Raw genomic sequence first — 7354 nt, forward strand, 5'->3', positions numbered from 1 at the left:
ATGATCTACATGTGTACTTGAAGAAGCCAAGTACACATCCCCACCTTCATATGAGGTGATTTTCGCCTCTGCAGAAGGAGCATCATCAGATCCCTTTCCTTTATCAGGAGCTTTAGATTTACAGTCCCTTTTGTAGTGGCCTTCCTTTCCGCATTTCTAGCACACCACCTTCACAAGTTTTCCTGGAGATTTAGATCTCCATCTCGATGGCTTATTTTTGTTTCTATTTTGGGACCGTCCTTGTACAGACAAGGCATCACCATTCTAGCTCTCCATATTTTTCTGTCTCATCTCCTCCATCAGAAAGGATGAAACTATTTCATCAAACTGCAAGGCAATTGCATTACTACCTATTGCAATAACCAGACTATCCCACGAATCTGGTAGAGAACACAACAAACTGATGCACTTATCTTCATCTAAAATTTTAATATCAATAGATGCTAACTGACTTACCACAGTATTAAATGCGTTCAGATGCTCTGTCACCAAGTCTCCATCTTTCATCCTCAGGTTACACAACTTTTTCCGCAAGAACAATTTATTCACCAGAGACTTAGATTGGTACAAAGTCCCTAACTTGTCCCACAAAGCCTTTGCCATAGCTTCCACTGATACATTCAGCAATATTGAATCTGAAACACACAATCGTATTGTGCTCTTTGCCTTCCGATCCAACTTCTTCCATTCTTCATCGGACACTCCTGTTGGTTTAGTACCCGGATCTACCGTGATCCACTGATATTTATCCACCAACATATCCTCCATCTTGAGTTTCCACAACTCAAAACTCTGACCATTAAATTTCTTGATCTCTATCTTTCCACTGATCGCCATCTTCTTTCACCACCAGAATCGATCTCGCAAATCTCCCACTGAACAGGGTCTACCACAGGCCCGAGCGCAACCCCTCAATAACAAAGGCGTCCCCTTGAAGCCAAATCTACTCTGATACCAAATGTAGGTTTTAACCCCGTACAGAAATTACCTGCATATGAATTCTAAAAAACAGAAAATAAATAATGCGAGAGCATAACACATAAAACACATATACACAGAGATTTTCCCCTGAATCCCAAAACCGGGACTACCAGCTTGATTTTTTTCATTATGTTCCTTTCAATGTTACAATACATATTTATACATGCCGAAGCATCCAAGACCATGGACCGAAAACCATCGCGTCGAATACCATGGACCGAAAACCATCGCGTCCAAAAAACATGTGCGAAAATCATGCACAAAACCATAGGTGGGTCCGCCCAACCTAACATAGGGTCCAAAACCAAAATTTTCCGTGGCACTGCCCCGGACCCCATAAAGTGGGGTTACGAGTGCCCCTCAAACCCCCTAGTAACTATGTGGAAAGAATATAACACAACCCAACACATAGGCTATTTTGGGAACAACTAGGATGCCTTAGGGATGAACCTTCTTTTATCCCATCAATATTCATAGTGACAAGATATTGGTTTTGTAGAAAATTATCAATTAAACAATCTTCATAAGCCTGTGTGCTACTAAGGATGGTTTCTATTATACACACATGGTGGGATGATGAGATGCAATAATCCTCTTCTTCTTCTTCTTCTACCCATGTAGGAAAGTCATCCTGAAGAAGATGTTGAGTTGGGGCATATAATGCAAGCTATTTTTAGGATTGCCCATTGGCGATTATCATGTTACCAAACCTACAACTAATATATGCATACAATAGCTAATCATGGTCTTCTAACATTAGTGGATAACCACTGAACTTGGTTTTGGGTTGGAGGACAAGGAAGCATGTGGGATAATCCCAGGATTCTATAAAGACCGTTACATCTTTGATTATTCCTTCTGGCACTATTGTGGATTTTTCAACAAGTTGCATCACAATAATGGTCTTTCTCAGTGACTCTTGGAGGTTAAGTTTAAACATGGTTTCCTTGGTCATGACATTGATTGCAACTCAATTCAATGAGAGTGTTTGGAACTGTAATGTCATTTATGTGCACATATACTACTGGGCTTCCAATATCTAGATACTTGGGGATGATTACTCTTCCAAGCATTAGATCAGCTAGTTTCTTGATGAAATTGATAGTAGGGGCATCCATTATTTTATTTCCTATACTTCTAAAACATTCTTCCTTAATGAAATTGTTATAGATGGGAACATATTTGATGGCTTGGAGGAGACAAATTTTGACACAGATTCTTCAATTCTCCCCAAAGTTCTTCTTCTTCTCAGGTGTGAGATTTTTGGTTTATCAACCTTTCAGGATAAGGGGTTCCTTATGAGTGACTTGAGGAACAATATCCTCCTTCTCAGGATCTTCCTTTGGAGAAGGTGGATGGAAATGTAGGAGAACCTTTCCAGACCTAAGGTTGATTTCCTAGATTTCTACAACATAATTTTGGTAAGCAGTCTCTCCATTGTAGACTAGTTGAGCCTACTTATTATTGAGATTGGGATTTGGTTGAGTAGGCATCTGGGGTTTTTTTTGGAGGAACATTTTGTGATACTTGTTGTTAGTGATGGGGAGGCATCAGAGTAGGTGGTTGGGACACTTGAGGCCTCCATCCTCATGATGGATTACCCCATTGAGGAGGTTGATTGGAATATGGTTGGAAGGGAGGAACAACAAATTGAGGAGGATATCTCCAAGGAGTGGGAATAGTCATGGGTGAAGGATTAGAAGGGTACCATGGCTAATAGTGAGTATTATGATTAGTATTGAAATAAGAAGGGAAGTTCATACCTTGTTGGAATTAACTTGGAGCTTGTGCTCTCTTCTAGTTGAAAAAGAACAACTACTCCACGCTCCCTTCTACTCATTGGTACACAACCTTCAAACTTTGCAAAGATGGACACTCATCAGTGGAATGATTTTATTCGCATATGGAGTAGACTTCTTTGAGATTCAAAGGAAATCCATTTCTAGGGTATATTTTAGTGCATTGGGGGCAAAATATGGCCAATGCCTTTTCTGCTTCCTCTTATTTTCTTTTGATATGAAAAATATTAGGCATCTGGGGTTTTTTTTGGAGGAACATTTTGTGATACTTGTTGTTAGTGATGGGGAGGCATCAGAGTAGGTGGTTGGGACACTTGAGGCCTCCATCCTCATGATGGATTACCCCATTGAGGAGGTTGATTGGAATATGGTTGGAAGGGAGGAACAACAAATTGAGGAGGATATCTCCAAGGAGTGGGAATAGTCATGGGTGAAGGATTAGAAGGGCACCATGGCTAATAGTGAGTATTATGATTAGTATTGAAATAAGAAGGGAAGTTCATACCTTGTTGGAATTAACTTGGAGCTTGTGCTCTCTTCTAGTTGAAAAAGAACAACTACTCCACGCTCCCTTCTACTCATTGGTACACAACCTTCAAACTTTGCAAAGATGGACACTCATCAGTGGAATGATTTTATTCGCATATGGAGTAGACTTCTTTGAGATTCAAAGGACATCCATTTCTAGGGTATATTTTAGTGCATTGGGGGCAAAATATGGCCAATGCCTTTTCTGCTTCCTCTTATTTTCTTTTGATATGAAAAATATCCATATGCATAGCAAATGTATGCAATACATCAATTTTCATGTCTTCTAGCATCCCTCCTATTGTATTCTTAGTAAGCAAGGAGGAGGAATCACAAATGGTTTTTGAATACCTTTTTAATATCATTATAAGTGAGTTGGTAGATATCTTCATTAGCCAACAAGTTGAGGGTTTCCATAAGATCTTCTCTGACTCCCCTCAATAGTACTAATTTTAAGGAGTTTGGGTCTAGAGTGAAATTATGTTCCCTTCTATATCTTGGTTGGAATCTCTCCTCATAGTCTTCTAAAGACTCATTCCCTCCTTGACTCATCCTAAATATTTCATCTCTAGTATCCCTTGCTCTATAGTAATCTTGATATGTTTTGTTGAAATCTCGTTTCATTTGATCCAAGGTGGCAATGCTATTTCCTTTAAGGCATGAACCATCATAGGGTTGCATCCTTTAGGGTGGAAGGAAACAACTTGAGCTTTTGCTCATTAGTGGTGTAATCATAAGTCTTGCATACAACAACAAACTCCAACATGAAAGTGTTAGTATCTTATGTGATGAAACCATAGAAGTGTTGGAGCACATATGTCAATTTTTTTCATTCTTTCTTCTCCATCCATTTCTCTAATCGGAAACGTAAAAACTTCGGATTGTTTATCTCCAACCATAGTATTGGTGGGGTGTGAAGGGTTTTCTCCTTTTGCAAGCTTCTCAAATATTCTTTCTTGCTCACCAAAAAGGGCCTCAAAGGTCCCTGTGGATAAGGAGGAAGGCTCACAGTGAGCTAAAAAGGGATGGCTGCTAGTGGAAGTGGGGGTTTTTGTTAGAAAATTTCCTGTCTCGTCCCTAATTTTAGAGGCACAAAAGAAAGAAAATTTGAAAAAGAATTGTATTTTATGAAGAGACACCGATGTGTTTTGTTTTGTTTTTTTCTTTTTGCAGAAGAAAAAATGTAAGAAAGAGTAAATCAACTAAGGAGAAAGGAAATACATATTTTGACACCTATTTGGAAATGGTGCCAAAAAGTGATGGCCCTCAGTATGCAACAACAATGCTGCAACTACCAAGGGTCTCAACTTTAATTACCAACTCTGGGTTCGTACAAACCTAAGAGGGGTTGGAACTATATGTACAATATTCACTATCTCATTCTCTTGTTGATATTTATGTAAGTGCGAAGAATTGGAAGGAAGGTTAGATACACAGAGACCAAGCTTACTAAGCTATGCTACATGAAAAATATATTTGCAGGAAATGACTTGCTTAAAAGGAAATGGCACATATATCTAAGTTATTTGCAATGAAAGGAAGCACACTTGTTGAATTGCACACACATCTATGCTATTTGCGATGAAAGAAAGCACACTCGTTGAATTACACACAGTTCTATGTTATCTGCAATAAGTGGAAAAGCACACTTACTGAGTAAAATATTGCAAATCAAAACCCTAACTTGTAGGGAAAAGTAGTATTCAGACAAGGGCATCTATGAGGTCTCTATACTTCCAAGTTTCATTATGAATGTACCGGAGGTATTGTTAAGCATCAAAGTGGTAAATTTCACACTATTCTATGTTGTTTCAATTACTATAGCCCAATTCAATTCTTCAATTAAAAATATTTTCAATAACAATTAATATTTCCAATCATCAATAGTAATTGAAGAGAGAACAGTAAATGCAATGACAAGACAATCAACACATCAACAAGAGACACCAGATTTTCTCAAAGACCAGGGAAAAACCCCACAAGGGGGAAAACCCTTTAAAAAAATATTCTTCTATTCGATTGCCATAATTTTTTTGGCAAAGAGTACAATGAGCCCAATACAAAATCATCCAACATAATTATCCCAACAATATTCAGAAATAGGTTCCCAAAATAGATATATATCAGAGACAACTTTTCATGTATGTGGTCAACTGCGGTCAAATGTCAAATTTTAGCTCTAGAGCCCCACCACATGGAGGAATAAGGATGTGTACGGCTGAGAGCTTCCAACCACACCCTTGAGCTTGCAAACCTATGGTTACAATCGAAAATTTCCTTGAACGTGCTTACGATTGTGACCTAAAAGCCATAGAACACATGCAAGCTTCAAACCCTATATTTTTGGACCTGTACGAACCACTTTCCTTGACCCAGCCTTAGGCATGTGTGAACCAATCAATGAAGAAGAGAAGAAGATGATGCTTGGTGATGTGCAAATGAGCTTGAGGTCACTTGTATTTATACGCTTCCAAGGGTGACCAATTAGGGCCAACTTGTAGATATTTTGAATAATATAACACTTTTTCACAGAGATTATCCTGATTATACACTATTTGCGGAATGCATGCATAATACATAACCTCCTCTACGTTGATCATCAATTTGTGGAATTAAAACACAATTGCATGCGCACATTGAAACATCAATCACACATATCAACACAATATGTACTAGGGAAAGCATACAGCTGAAAACCCCTATCTGTATATTATAATGATAGAGAACATGTAACAATACATAGTACAATACTCCTCACAAGTACTCAATACTATCTCCACCTGCTACACACAAACTAGCTCAGATCTGAATCAAGTCACAGGTTCAAATATCCTCCGCTGTTTTCCTGCCTCTACTGCGCAATCCAAAATGAGAATAGATCAGCTCCAAGCTCAAATTCCCTTGGCCTGTACTGCGCAATCCTCATTGGCAATCTCAATCAATGATTGTGCAAATCTCATGCACAGCTATAGTCACAACTGATAGCAGTCTCACTCTTTCACCCACCTCTAACACTTGTCTCCACTGAACTGTCCATGCACTGAGTTAACTGATGTATTCTTTAGTTGATTTATGTGTTAATAATTAGTGAATTAATTAATAATTAATTCACATCACTCATCACTAGTGTATTTGACAGTTAGACTAAATACAACTAGTTCAACTAAGTCAAACTGAACACAACTCCATCAACTCCTCAATCAACTCCACCAAACTCAATCACTTGAGTTCTAACTGAAGTCCATCATGCAATAACTCAACTAACCCATAAGAAAAGTGTATTTCCTTCTGGCAGTTGCATGTGCCACATCCGTAGCTCGAACTGAAGTGCTACAAGAGGATAAGATAATGTTTATAGTCCAAATATTATTAAGAGCTAATAATATTCAACTGTTCTATTTTTAGATTGGCAATCTAAAAATAGACTCCGCCCATATGTCTAAAAATAGAGGTCCATCTATTTTTACCAACATGACCAATCATCCATAAACAACACCTTGCAACTCATAGACCATGATCCATTTGTCTAAAAATAGACATAGTCTAAAAATAGACTTTGCACCAAAAATAACCTGCGGGCCTACTTAGTGAAGGCGACTTCTTTTCACTAAGCTCCATCATCTTGTTGCATTTTCAACACTCCCTCTCAATAAGATATGGATTATTTGCAACCCCTATCCTGCCTCTGTGGTATTCGAATTTGCTCCTGGTGAGCGCCTTTGTCAAGATATCAACATCCTGATCCTCCGTGGGAATGTATGAAAGTAACATGATTCTCCGCTGCACACAATCTCTGATATGATGGTACCTGATGTCGATGTGCTTGGATCTATCATGAAATACTAGATTAGCCGAGAGTTTAATGCAACTCTGGTTATCACAATAAATCACAGTAGGCTCCAAGTGTGATCCGAACAACCCGACCAGGATCTTCCTCATCCATATAGCCTCGCATGCAGCCAAACTTGCTGCCATATACTCGGCCTCTGCTGAACTGAGTGCCACAGATCTCTGCTTCCTGCTGTACCAAGAAACTGTTGTCGACC

Source organism: Pinus tabuliformis, chromosome 3_1, assembly GCF_031772625.1.
Source record: "Pinus tabuliformis cultivar Carrire ecotype Pingquan chromosome 3_1, CPIR1, whole genome shotgun sequence".
NCBI lineage: Eukaryota > Viridiplantae > Streptophyta > Pinopsida > Pinales > Pinaceae > Pinus > Pinus tabuliformis.